This window comes from Dioscorea cayenensis, unplaced genomic scaffold (genome assembly GCF_009730915.1).
Source record: "Dioscorea cayenensis subsp. rotundata cultivar TDr96_F1 unplaced genomic scaffold, TDr96_F1_v2_PseudoChromosome.rev07_lg8_w22 25.fasta BLBR01001583.1, whole genome shotgun sequence".
Taxonomy (NCBI): Eukaryota; Viridiplantae; Streptophyta; class Magnoliopsida; order Dioscoreales; family Dioscoreaceae; genus Dioscorea; species Dioscorea cayenensis.
In genome coordinates, this window is record NW_024087974.1 from 1 (window position 1) to 13874 (window position 13874).

General features: G+C 42.9%; 1 non-coding gene across 1 annotated transcript; it reads left to right on the forward strand.

The window, feature by feature from the left end:
* Positions 1-10217: 10217 nt before the first annotated feature.
* Positions 10218-10324, forward strand: LOC120256725. The gene has a single exon (XR_005535393.1). It is a non-coding gene; the product is annotated as a small nucleolar RNA R71 (small nucleolar RNA).
* The last annotated feature ends 3550 nt before the right edge of the window (positions 10325-13874 follow it).

The window sequence follows — 13874 nt, forward strand, 5'->3', positions numbered from 1 at the left end:
GGACCTTGTAGAGGGTTAGGGATTATTCATCGGGAATTAGGGTTGGATCTACCGTTAGGAATCAGATACACCTTTTGGAATCCCTAGAGTGCTTTGCGGTCATAAGTGGTGTGAGGTGTTGAGATTGAGTGATTTCTCCACCAAGACCTCGTAGGGGACTAATATCGGTGATCTGGAGGTCAGATCCGATTATACTTAGATTTCCATGACTTACCTTACTCATCATAGAAACACTTTGCATATCCCATACCTAATTCCTGAATCCTAGGGGGGGCGCATTGCTCGAATATCCCACTTTTACTTATTGAGATATCCTTCTATTTTACCCTTGCATATTCATCTCCGGTATTCATTTCTTCACATATTAGATCACCATACTGTCCCACTTATCATTAGCTAGATAGCATAGAAGCAATTAGTATTGGTAACCCTATTCCCTATGGATGTGATCCGAGATCCACAAGTGCACGGAGTCGTCAATTAATACCTCTCGTGCGACCACGAGAGGGTCGTATTCCCTGGGCCCAAGGATCTACCCTTACTTCCTCTTTGCGTATTGTCTAACTGAAAGATCCGAAGGGTTTCTCTAATCTATTAATTAAAATGAAAGAACTATAAGTGGAGTCTAAAATAAGGCAAGGGTATAAAATCCAGGGAAAGAGATGGTCACTGATGCGGCTCTCCTAGGGGCTACTAAAGTGTAACGGATGCTAAGAATGTCATGCAACTGTGGGTTTCGACCTAGAGATTTCCTAAATTAGATCAACCCGATGGTCACGGCAATTGACCCCTAATCCGGTATAAGTATTGATACAGAATTTCATTCGATCAAATCCTCATACGATTGCATTAACAAAAGCGGAAATCCCTAATTAGAGCAGAACACAACTTGTTCTAGCCCTAATGTTGGAGGGGTACAAAATACCCAATGGTCACGGCGTATTCGTACATGAATCGCTTCCAAACTTGGTGTGTCTAGTACAAGGGCGATGGTCACGCTACCAAGTACAACCTAGGAGTTGGTTTACAGAGTTCTCATGTAAGCAACACATCAAATGCACCAAGAATGAATCACAAACACACAACAATTGCAATAGACAAAATTAGATCATCGAAATACACAAGTTCACCCCAAGATTCACTGGCATCAGGTGACCTTGAGGTCTACTCGTCCATGCAAACAAATACAAACAATAGGTCAATGAAAACAACTAAAAATGGCATAAGAAAACTCCCTCAAACAATAGAAGTGAGATTACAAGCCAAGTGAGGTGGAAGGCTTCCACGGACGCCGCGATCATGGTGGCTTCCCTTGTCGTCTACAAGCTCCCAAAGAAGAGATCGATGAAGATCTAGCCAAACCAAGCTTCTTCCTTTGATTCCCCTTCTTCAAAACGTGTGATCTTGCCTCCTCTGAACTGGTGGAAGTCGGCTCCAAGAACTCCCCCAAAAGCTTTCTCCAAAAACCTTCTTCTTTTGCCCTAAAATTTCAGTCCAAAATATATCCCGTCAGGTTCATACGGGCTCCATGCAGGCGCATGGAGCCTGTGAAGCTCACTGCCATTTCGCCCAGAAAATATGTTGGTACTACAGTAATCAGCTACATTGTTTCTGCTACAGTAATTTTCCCATGGTAGCCGAGGGTTGTGAAATTCCAGCGAACCTCATGGGCACCCATGCGGGCGCATGGAGCCCGTGAAGCTCATTGCTGTTTCGCCCAGAAAAGGTGTTGGTGCTACACTCAGGTACAGTGCTGGAACCTCAAAAATGCCGTTTTTGGTGTCGAATTCATCCAATTTGCAATTTTGAGCTTCATTCGGCTCATTTAAGATCTGCAACACTGAAATAACCAATTTATACTTAAACGGCCATCAATTCATTAAAATATACACAAATAATACAAGATTAATACATATAAAATACATACATTTAGGCGTTTATCAAACATCCCCACACCTAAGCTTTTGCTTGTCCCGAAGCAAAAACACATGAAAGAATAGGGGCAAGAAGATAAACGGCTAAATGTACGACCTTAAGCTCAAATAGTGAAGAACCCCATAGGCACCGATGAAGTGAAATCAAGAAAATGAGTTGTACAATAACCCACTTAGTAGAGATAGTCAAGATTCATCTAGAGTGCTTTCCTCGTGAGTGTGTGTATACTTCATCCCTTGCTTTCCCTATTCACGCCACATTCAATACTTTAATATCTAGGTGAATGCATGATTGAGTCCAGGAGAATAAATACTTCTTTCTTTCTTTATTATCATTATTATTTTTTATTATTATTAATTTTTTTATTATTTTTCTTTCCTTTTTTTTTTTGAGTCCGCCTAACGTAGATTGCACAAAATATATTATAATCTTTCAAAGGGATGCAGATGCTGATTAGGCACAAGAGCCACCCAACTTACTCGATTACAATCTACATAGACGCATTCATGCTAAATTAGCAGAGGAATACTGACATAGACTCATCTTTTTTTTCATTTTTCCATTTTTTTGTATATACATGTCTCCAGAGCACCTTCATGCAAAACTTCACTTAGGGATAAAGAAAAATGAACAAAAGAACAACAAGCTCTTAAAAGACCATTAAGGGAAAAATTTACCACTCTAACACTTTAAATCAAAGCAGTGGGTTAGCTGGGGCAAACCAGGTAGAACTTCTGTGTCAAAGTTGTGAAGAAAGCACTAGAGAGAAAACATGACTTCCTTAAAGCACAAATAAAACTACAACTCATTACTATCATTCATTCAAGCCAGAAGGTTCTTAACAATAAATCATAGCTATCACCAGTAAAGTAAGCATGCAAATAACCCATCCCAACACCTAGAATCGTACATTGCCCTCTGATAAGATCCCCTTCCGTATATCCCGCAAGTGCATGGGTTTGTTGAAATAATAATCCCGGATGAGCGGGTATCGAATCCACAGGGAATAGGGAATAAAAACACTTAATCTGCTTCTTAGCTATGTGAAAGATCAGTAGTGATAAATGTGACAATGATTCAATTCTCAAAAGTAAAAACAACAAGTAAGATAGTATGAGTAAAGAGAGAGGTAAGCCAATCGATAAAGATGGGGTACTCGGATAATGCTCCGCCTAAGACAATCGTTTAAAGTTTAAGAACCCTTTATTATGCTTCCTAATCAATGCAATGCTGAGTCGTGGAAATCCTTAAATACATAGTCCCAAATCTAAGGTCAACTATTCCTAACTCTATACATGTCTCGGAGGAGAGATTAAATAACCTCCCAACCTCGCACTCCAATACAGTTGCAATGAGCTCTAGGGATTCCAAGTGATAAATCTCGTCCTAGTTATAGACCTAACCCTTTGGTCCAGGTGGAAGTTCCCTAACCACAATTAAGACCAAGATACTAAGATCACCTCAACGCTTCACTCCGTTGCACGCGCAACTAAGCCCCAGTGGAGGGTCATCTCTTAGACCATTCACTCTATTATGGCCACAAAGAACTCGATGAATGGAGGTAGACTCTATCACGTTGGAGGGGAAAGGGGACGCTCCTGTACCTCTCGACTCACCCTCTCAATCCTCTCCAACCTAGCTTTGTCTAACGCTCGTGGTGTGTCACTCACTCACAAGGTTACCAACAAGATCTCTCAACCCTAGTGTCACTCTAGGGGAAATGTTCATACAATCAAGCATTCAAGGTTGGAACTCACAATAAACAACAATTAATTGAAAGCATAATAAAGAGATTCAATGAAACAAATACATCCTAGGGTTCACAAATACCCAAGTACCCACTAGGGGTTTAGCTCTCCATGGAGCTAAGTACAATCAAAGAAATAGAATGTAAAAACAATGAATCCATAGAGAAACCCCTCGATAGTCATGTCGATGGTCTTGTGGAAAGTCCTCTACTCGTCGTCCAAGGATTCCCTTGTCCGGTATAGGATACGCCTCAACGGAAGCTCCCCTACCAACCTTCTTCCAAAGGAATGACGATGTCGGAGCCATAAAACCTCTGCAAAACCCTAGCCAATACCTCTTAAAACCCTCTCTCAAGTTGGGGAAAAGATGGAGAAAAGAATACTGAAATCGGGGCTGAGTCAGCTTTAAATAGGGCTGGAATCGTGCGACCACACGGGCCTGTGGTTTTTTCACAAGCCCATGTGGAATTTACACACGTCCGTGTATAATTTCCAAACACTCGTGTGGATTCTCTGAATTCCTGTTTTCTCGGGCGACTATGAACAGTGCTACTACAATACTTTGCTGCACTGTTCCGCTATAGTACCTGGCCTAAAATACTTCCCGAGTCCATACTTTCATAGAGGTGACGCAAACGGCCACACGTTCACGTCGTGGATCGCTTTGCTTCTTTAATGACGGACAAGTTGGTGCAGATCTTATTCTATGTGCATAAGTCAGAATGCTTGAGTGTGACTGCCCTTGTGCCCCTCCAAATGGTTGTGCTAACTCAAATACGAGGAGGTTGGCACACACTCGAGCATCTCGCACCCGACCTATGTCTTTGCGTTTGAACTTTAGCAAGATTTCCTCCAAAATCGGTGCATTATGATTCACATTGGCTTCTTTACTTTATACTCGGCCTCACAACCCTACCTGCACGAAAGTAACATAAAAACACACATGTTAATGTAAAAACCCGAGAAAAGTAATGCTCAACATAAGGAAAGAATGCTTCGCATTCATATCACACAAGCACTTATCAAACTCCTCACACTTAAGCTTTTGCTTGTCCTCAAGAAAAAATTAACCATTCTATGAATAGATGAAGGAAATATTTGAAGTGCTTGGCCTTAGGTTCACCAAAGTGTACAGAAAGAGCATTCTACAAGTAACGGAAATTTCAACATTAAATACAAAAAATCAAAGCTCTAGCTAAAAAAACCTGAATAACAAAAATGGACAACAAACCCGAAATCGTGTACGTGTGTGAACTCACTCAAAAGAACCCAAGGTATACTCCTTAAAGTTTTAAGTACAAGGGACTTATTTATCTACAAAAGTGACAACAATTTCAATGATGGTAGTAGCTTCACAAATCCTCTAAGGTAGCCCTTTCCAAAGCGGCCGCTAAGGTAGCTTTCACACTTTTCGAGGTGGTAGCTCTTTCTACCGTAATGGCTTTCACTCATCCCTATGAGATAGCTCTTTCTCTCATTAGGACATAGCTAGTATCCCGACTTATGAGAGTAGCTTCATACTTCATAGGTGGTAGCTATTTCCACCCAACAAGCACAAATAAACAATAAAACTATTTTGTTCATTCTTTTCATTTTCCATTTTTTTTAAGAATTTAACACAAGAAACGACTATAACTAGTCCCTTTAACATCGAACATGAGTTTCCAATGGAGTTTAAAGAGTGAGTAGTGCACTGAGTGTAAATCGGGTAAAAATTCCTAGAAATTCAAACAAGAACTAGAGCATGAAAACATTCAATGTTAAAATTTCTCCTAAACTCAAGAATACAATCATTGTAACTAAGGTTAACCGACATTGGCTTTGTGAGCATGTATATCAATCAAGAACAATAAAAAGGATGTGTGCACTATGAAACTCGCCCCCACACTTAAGTTGTACATTGTCCTCAATGTACATATTCAAGCTCACTCAAAATATATATTAATAAAGAATATATGTGGGAGAAGCAATCAAAACAATACTCCCCTGACTCCTAGTGTCACGTTTGATGGAGCTAAGTCCTTGGCAGTAATGTTCCGATGGGTCGTGAAGCTCACACGGCCAAGTGCCAAAGCACTTTGGCCGTGCCCATGACAAAGTCTCAATTACCAAGATGATAAGACCATCTGCACGCACACACAAGGGGGTTAAATGAAGCACAAGAAAAACAAAAATAACTCGAGTATATAAAAGATAAAGAAAATGGGCAATAAGATCTGTATACTGAGATGACTGTATCGCGCGGAGCTCCGCTATCTTGGTACGAATCTCTCTCACATCGCTCTCAAGCATCTCAATACGATCATAAGCTCAAGGCCCCTGTGCTGCACGGGATCTGGGAACCTATTCAAAATCCTCCACTGTATCCCCTCCGCTCCCAGCAGTCTCTGGGGTAGCTGAAGCAATAATATAGACCCCTAGCGCACATCTTCTTACCAACCCTATCATCCTAATCTTCTCAAACGTAAGAGGTGTAGGCACAACTGTCCTCTCAACACCACGTAAAGCATCTACCAAACCCATCCCCAAGATGAGTCTGGTAATGTAAGGGCCAGCAAATAATAATCCCACTCTCGCAAATTGACCCTGGTACCTCAGAACATCCGCCACTATGCACCCCAAGTGAATCGGCACATTGCGGACCATGGAGTATAAAAAGAATAAGTCCTGCCTGGTCAGAGCAGCTGTGTTATTTCGTCGACCTGACACAGACCTGCTTAGGACCACGTGCAAATACCTGTAGCTCAACCGGGATAGGCTGGTGGCCTTCGAAATTCCCTGTTCAATCTGCCCCTGTCCACATAGGACCCTATACGCATATTCTGGAGTCACTGATACTGGAAAATCCACAAGTAAACGCCATAGTCCTCTGTACTGGTATATGCGACATCGTACAGGCCCATCCAAATCAAAAACTCAGTGACACTCATGGAAAATGGATGTCCAAATGCTCGAAACTATATAGCATCCATAGTGTCAATTCTCACATACCTCAACTCAAAAGATGCTAAAAACTCGAGCGTCAATGCACGGTAAGCCGGCTCACGAATCGTCAGTAACCTCCTCCAGGATCCTACTTATAACATATCATCGATCTCATCAGCTAGCTTGTCACCCCACTGAATATCTTTCAACGCTTGCAAATCTACAAAACAAGTCTGACCAAAACCAAGTGTCGAAAGTCTCTCAAATCGAGCTTGATGCTCGGGATTTGAAAATACCATGTGTATTGGCTCGGGTGGGTTGACTCTGAGACGCTTTACTTCGTTCTTCTTCACGCGAGGTGCCATACCTGTAGTACAAAAAAAGGAAAATGATCAAATAAGCTCAAAACCAGTATACTGCAGAATTCCACACGGGCTTGTGGAAATTACCCACGGCCGTGTGGGTCTGCAGGGCGTGAAAAACCCGCACGGGTGCACAACAATTCTCAACAATTTAACTTAAAACAACGTCTATACGTTTTATAAACATGGACCATGCATTGTAAAAATGAAAATTCGCACTTACAGATATTTGATCTGTGAAAAACAAGAGTTGGCGAAGAAAAGAGGATAAAAAGGTTACCGATGAAATAAATGCGGAAACTCTGAAAATCGGCATGATATGCAAAGAAAAATCCTCCAAAACAACGATGAGAAGTCGGCAATATGATCAGAAACAGTTTTCAGGTGGTTGAAGATGAAAAGGAAGAGAGCATGCAAGGATTTTTATAGGAAGACTCGCGCCTCTTGGAATTCTGTTCATCCACACGGGTGTGCGGAAATTACCCACGCCCGTGTGCCTCATTTCGAGAGAGCCACAGGGGCGTAGACACGCCCTTGTGCGCTCTCAGGAAAACACCTCATTGTCTCTGAACACTCTCCCACGGGCGTGAGGAAAATACCAACGCCCGTGCGCCCTTCCCACAAGGGCAGCCGCACGCCCCTATGGTTTCTCTGGACATCAGAGAAAAAATGCTAAGTGTTCCACACGCCCGTGCGGGAATTCCACATGGGCGTGGACATTCACATGCACAACTCACAAGGGCACCCACACGCCCCTGTGTCTTCTCGAGATAAAAAGGACTCCTCTACAGAGTTTCACACGCCTCTGTGTGCTCTCGGGATAATCGGACAAACTCTGCAGGAATTCACACGCCCGTGAGGAAATTACCAACTGCCATGCGATATTCGCATGGTCATTCATAGGGGCAGCCGCACGCCCCTGTGCCTTCTCTGGATGAGCTCACAATACAAATCCACGGGCGTGTGGAAATTCCACACGCCCGTGCGTCTTCACTGGATGCCTTAGGAAAACCTGCAGGCTCTGCAAAAAGTTTCTGAACATGTTTACACACTCAGAGCCTGCCCTAATATGCGAGTTTTACCAGCGAAAAACATGGAATAAAGCTCAAACGACATAACTTCACCAATTCCACATGAAAACACACGATGAATATTCAAAGTTCACAAGAAAATCTCAGCACAAGCATCCAAAAATTAAGACACCAACACTTAACAATTTATTCATGCAAACAAACTAAACTAGAAGATAAGAAAATCGTAAACACTTGGGTTGCCTCCCAAGAAGCGCTTGTTTAATGTCACTAACCTTGACGTACCTTGTCTTACCTCACGGAGGTTCATGAATGAAAGTTGCCCTCTTACCCATGACTTGAAAGCGTGATGTGCAAAATCTCTTGAGGGTAGAAGGTGAATTATCGGGCTTCAGACCACCTAACAATGATTCGTCCAACTTCTTCGGTTCACGTACGTCTCCAACAGACTTAGACTGTTTCTGGTGGTGTCTCCTAGCCCTCTTCATTTTCTGGAGCACCTTCTTCAAGATCCCCGGTACTTTTTCTGTCGAGCCAAGCATCATTACTTCTTCAAAATCCTCCTCTTGGTCGAATAAACCCTCGTATGGGTCCGGATTGAAAATTTCCTGCATGTATTCATCAACAATCTCATCAGTAGTGTCTACAAAGTATAAAGTATCATCCAAATCAAGAGAATGCCGCATGGCTTCAGCAAGGCGGTATGTGAGCTTGTCATTTCCAACCCTCAAAGTTAGCTCTCCGCCGTCCATGTCAATTAATGCCTTGGAAGTCCGCAAGAATGGTCTCCCAAGTATCAAAGGTACATCTGCATCCTCATCAACGTCTAGCACTACAAAGTCAACCGGAAAAATGTACTTGTCGACCTTGACAAGCACATCTTCAATGATGCCTCTCGGATGTCGTACTGTTCGGTCCGCTAGTTGCAAAGTCATCCGAGTAGGCCTAGGCTCACCCAAGCCTAGCTTTTAAAAGAAGGTGTATGGCATAATGTTGATATTGGCCCCTGAGTCCGCCAATGCCATTTCCTCACCTAGATTGCCAATATTACACGGAATGATGAAGCTTCCCGGGTCTTTCTTCTTGTTGGGTATGTTCTTTTGCAATACCGCTGAGCATGAAGCATCTAAAATCATTGAAGCAGTTTCCTCCAATTTCCTCTTGTTAGTCAACAAGTCTTTCAAGACCTTCGCATACTTAGGCATTTGGGCCAATGCCTCAACAGAAGGAATATTGATGTGGAGTTGCTTGAACAAACTCAGGAACTTCTTGTATTGTTCATACCCTTGGTCATTTTTCAATCTAGAGGGATAAGGGATGGTTGGCTTAAAAGGTGGGGGTGCCATCTCTTTCTCTTTGCTTGTTCTCTCTTCCACCTCTAAAACCTCGGGTGCGTGTTCTTTTAACTTCTCACTCGGAAGCCTACCTTCAACCTCATGACCACTTCTCAAAATGATCGCCTTCACGTGCTCTCTAGGGTTGGTCTCTGTATTGCTCGGCAAGATTCCATGTGGCCTTTCACAGAGAGGCTTCGCAATTTGCCCCACTTGATTTTCAAGGTTATGCAAAGAGGCGGTGTGGTTGCGAAGTGTAGCCTCGACTGATTCAAACCTTGTATTTGCAGATTGCACAAATCTAGTCAAGTGCTTCTCTAAGTCATTCATTCGGGTTTCCAAACCTGAGACTCTGTTTTCCACCTGAGGGCTTGTTGTTGTTGTTAGAAACCCGGTGGCCCCATGGCCTTTTGTGGACCCTGATTACTCCATGAGAAATTGGGATGATTCTTCCAACCAGAATTGTAGGTATTGCTATATGGGTTTCCTTGATGTCTCATGCCATTACCTACAAAATCATTGTTCTCCACCGAAGAAACATCACCGATAAAGATTGGGCAATCGGAGGGAGCATGTCCTCCACCACACCCGGTGCAATTAGTCACGCCCGTCACTTTATTTGAAGTTAGAAGATCTAACTTCTTACTCAAATTTTCCACTTGAGCCGCCAATGAAGTTACATCATCTATTTCATGGAGACCGGCCACCTTTTTCTTCAACCTAGCATTCCATTGGTAGCTTTTTAGCAACATTTTCTCAATTAATTGACGGGCCTCATCGGCGGTCTTGCTACCTAAAGTACCTCCTGCTGCCGCATCCAAGAGTTGCCTTGTACTAGGATTCAAACTGTTGTAAAAGGTCTGAACAATCATCCACTCCGGAAATCTGTGTTGCGGGTATTTCCTCAGGAGTTCCTTGAACCTTTCCCATGTCTCGAATAGAGACTCCAATTCCAACTTAACAAAGGATGAGATCTCATTCCTAAGCTTTGCTGATTTTCTGGGAGGGAAATAACGGGCAAGAAAAGCTTCTACCATCCCCTCCCATGTGGTAATTGATGCTCTAGGTAATGAGTGTAGCCACTACTTCGCTCTCTCCTTTAGGGAAAATGGGCAGGCTCTCAACTTGATGGCATCATCCGTCACTCTGTTTATCTTCAGGATATCACATACCTCGAGAAAACTCTCTATATGACTATTTGGATCCTCATCGGCCAAACCGTTGAACTGTGCGGATTACTGCAACATGTGGATGAATGCCGGCTTCAGCTCAAAGTTCCGAGTTGTGATCGGGGGATGGACAATGCTCGATTGTGTCCCCAACACTGATGGTCTGGCATAATCAGATAATGTCCGCTATTGCTCGTTCTGTTCTGCCATGTTTTCAGATCCTTCCACTTACAAATCAGCTAAATTAGATTATTCTTGCAGAGGCTCTTTCCCTTTCTTCTAAGTGTACGATCAAGCTTAGGATCTCCTTCAATCAATATTGAGGGATTCCCTCGGGTCATAACCTGGAGCTGCACCCAAAAAGAAAGAAAAAGAAATCAGAACGATGATAGAATAAGAAGATATGAAATAGAATGTATGGTGAAATAGCTAAGAAAACAAAGTGCAAAGTATCTCTAAATGCCTATTCCCTGGCAACGGCACCAGAAAACTTGACAAGATCCCCTTGCGTATATCCCGCAAGTGCACGGGTTTGTCGAAGTAATAATCCTGGATGGCCGGGTATCGAATCCACAGGGAATAGGGAATAAAAACACTTAATCCACTTCTTAGCTTTGTGAAAGATCAGTAGTGATAAATGTGACAATGATTCAATTCTCAAAAGTAAAAACAAGTAAGAGAGTACGAGTAAAGAGGGAGGTAAGGCAATCGATAAAGATGGGGTACTCGGATAATGCTCCACCTAGGACAATCGTTTCAAGTGCAAGAACCCTCTATTATGTTTCCTAATCAATACAAGGGTGAGTCGTGGAAATCCTTAAATACATAGTCCCAAATCTAATTTCAACTATGTCTAACTCTATACATGTCCCGGAGGAGAGATTAAATAATGTCCCAACCTCGCACTCGAATAGAGTTGCAATGAGCTCTATGGATTCCAAGTGATAAATCTCGTCCTAGTTATAGACCTAACCCTTTGGTCCAGGTGGAAGGTCCCTAACCACAATTAAGCCCTAGATACTAAGATCACCTCAACGCTTCACTCCATTGCACGTGCAACTAAGCCCCAGAGGAGGGTCATCTCTTAGACCATTCACTCTATTATGGCCGCAAATAACTCGAGGAACAAAGGTAGAATGTATCACGTCGGAGGGGAAAGGGGACACTCCTGTACCTCTTGATTTACCCTCTCAACCCTCTCCAACCTAGTTTTGTCTAACGCTCGTGGTGTGTCACTCACTCACAAGGTTACCAACAAGAACTCTCAACCCTAGTGTCACTTTAGGGGAGATGTTCATACAATCAAGCATTCAAGGTTAGAACTCACAATAAACATCAATTAATTGAAAGCATAATAAAGAGATTCAATGAAACAAATACATCCTAGGGTTCACAAATACCCAAGTACCCACTAGATGTTTAACTCTCCATGGAGCTAAGTACAATCAAAGAAATAGAATGTAAAAACAATGAATCCATAGAGAAACCCCTCGATAGTTGTGTCGATGGTCTTGTGGAAAGTCCTCTACTCATCGTCCAAGGATTCCCTTGTCCGGTATAGGATACGCCTCGACGGAAGCTCCCCTACCAACCTTCTTCAAAGGAATGACGATGTCGGAGCCGTAAAACCTCTACAAAACCCTAGCCAATACCTCTCAAAAGCCTCGCCGAAACCCTCTCTCAAGTTGGGGAAAAGATGGAGAAAAGAATGCTGAAATACGGGTTGAATCGCCTTTAAATAGAGCAGGAATCGGGCGACCACACGGGCCTGTGGATTTTTCACACGCCCATGGGGAATTTCCACACGGCCGTGTATAATTTTCACACGCTCGTATGAATTATCTGAATTCCTGTTTTCTCGGCCGGCTGTGAACAATGTTGCTACAATATTTTTGCTACAGTATTCCACTACATTACCTGGCCTAAAATACTTCCCGAGTCCATACTTTCATCGAGGTGACGCAAACGGGCACACATTCATGTCGTGGATCGCTTTGCTTCTTTAATGACGGACGAGTGGGTGGAGATCTTGTTCTATGTGCATAAGTCAGAATGCTTTAGTGTGACTGCCCTTGTGCCCCTCCAAATGGTTGTGCTAACTCAAATACGAGGAGATTGGCACACACTCTACCATCTCGCACCTGACCTATGTCTTCATGTTTGAACCTTAGCAAGATTTCCTTCAAAATCGGTGCATTATGATCGACATTGGCTTCTTTCCTTCATACTCGGCCTCACAACCCTACCTGCACGAAAGTAACATAAAAACACACATGTTAGTGTAAAAACCCAAGAAAAGTAATGCTCAACATAAGGAAAGAATGCTTCGCATTCAAATCACACAAGCACTTATCACCCTCAATGTACATTAATCAGGAGAACATGGTGTACAATTCATAATAAATAAATGAAGCATGAAAAGGAAGGGTAAAGAGACTGCCCCATTTGGTTGATGAAGATTGTTCAGTGAAAGCACTGTTAGTGGGCAACAAAGGCAGCAAAGAGTAAAGGAGGAGAGGCACAATCTTTGATGTTTCTTGATCGAGATGAAGTGTGTACACCCGCAAGCGGACGGGGTCGTCAAGTAATAAACCACTCGTGCACGCGCGAATGGGTCGTATTCCCAAGGGGCCTGAGGAGCTACCCTACTCACTTCTTACCTGTTGTTTAGCTCACCGATTCCAAGATAAGAGAAAAGAAGAAAAGAAAGCAAAACGAAAAGCGAAATGAAATCTTAAGAAGTACGAAACAAGTAAAATACGGGAGATGCCCAAGGTTGGAAAATGGTCACGGATGCGGATTCCCAAGGGGGCTACTATAGTGAGTAGGTAATTGAGTAATAAAGCACGTGGCTAGTTGGACCGAGAAAACCAAGACCTAGGTCAACCCTATGGTCACGGCAATTGACCCCTAACCGGGTGCAAGTGTTGAGCGCGGCATCTCTTCCGCCCAACTTCCCACACGGTTGCAAGGAGAATGTAAGTTTTCACAAGTTAGGGTGGAAACACAAGTACTTTTCAACCCTAGGATGGGAGGGGTACAAATACCCGATGGCCACGGCATATTTATACAATGAACCCTTCCTAGTTTGGTGGAGTCTAGCACTAAGGCAATGGTCATGCTACAAAGTGCTACCAAGGATTTGATACATCACTCAGTCAAATGTACCAAAACAAGCAAGAACACCAAACAAGGATCACAATAAGCCAAACATGCATAAACTACTCAAACAATCCAAAACATCACAAGTTCGTCCCCTAGGTTCACCTACATCCGGTGACCTAGGGGTTTAGTTGTTCATCTTCAACAAGAAAACCAAATAATCCATACAAACAACTAAAGTAAACATGAGGAACACTCCCTCAAATGA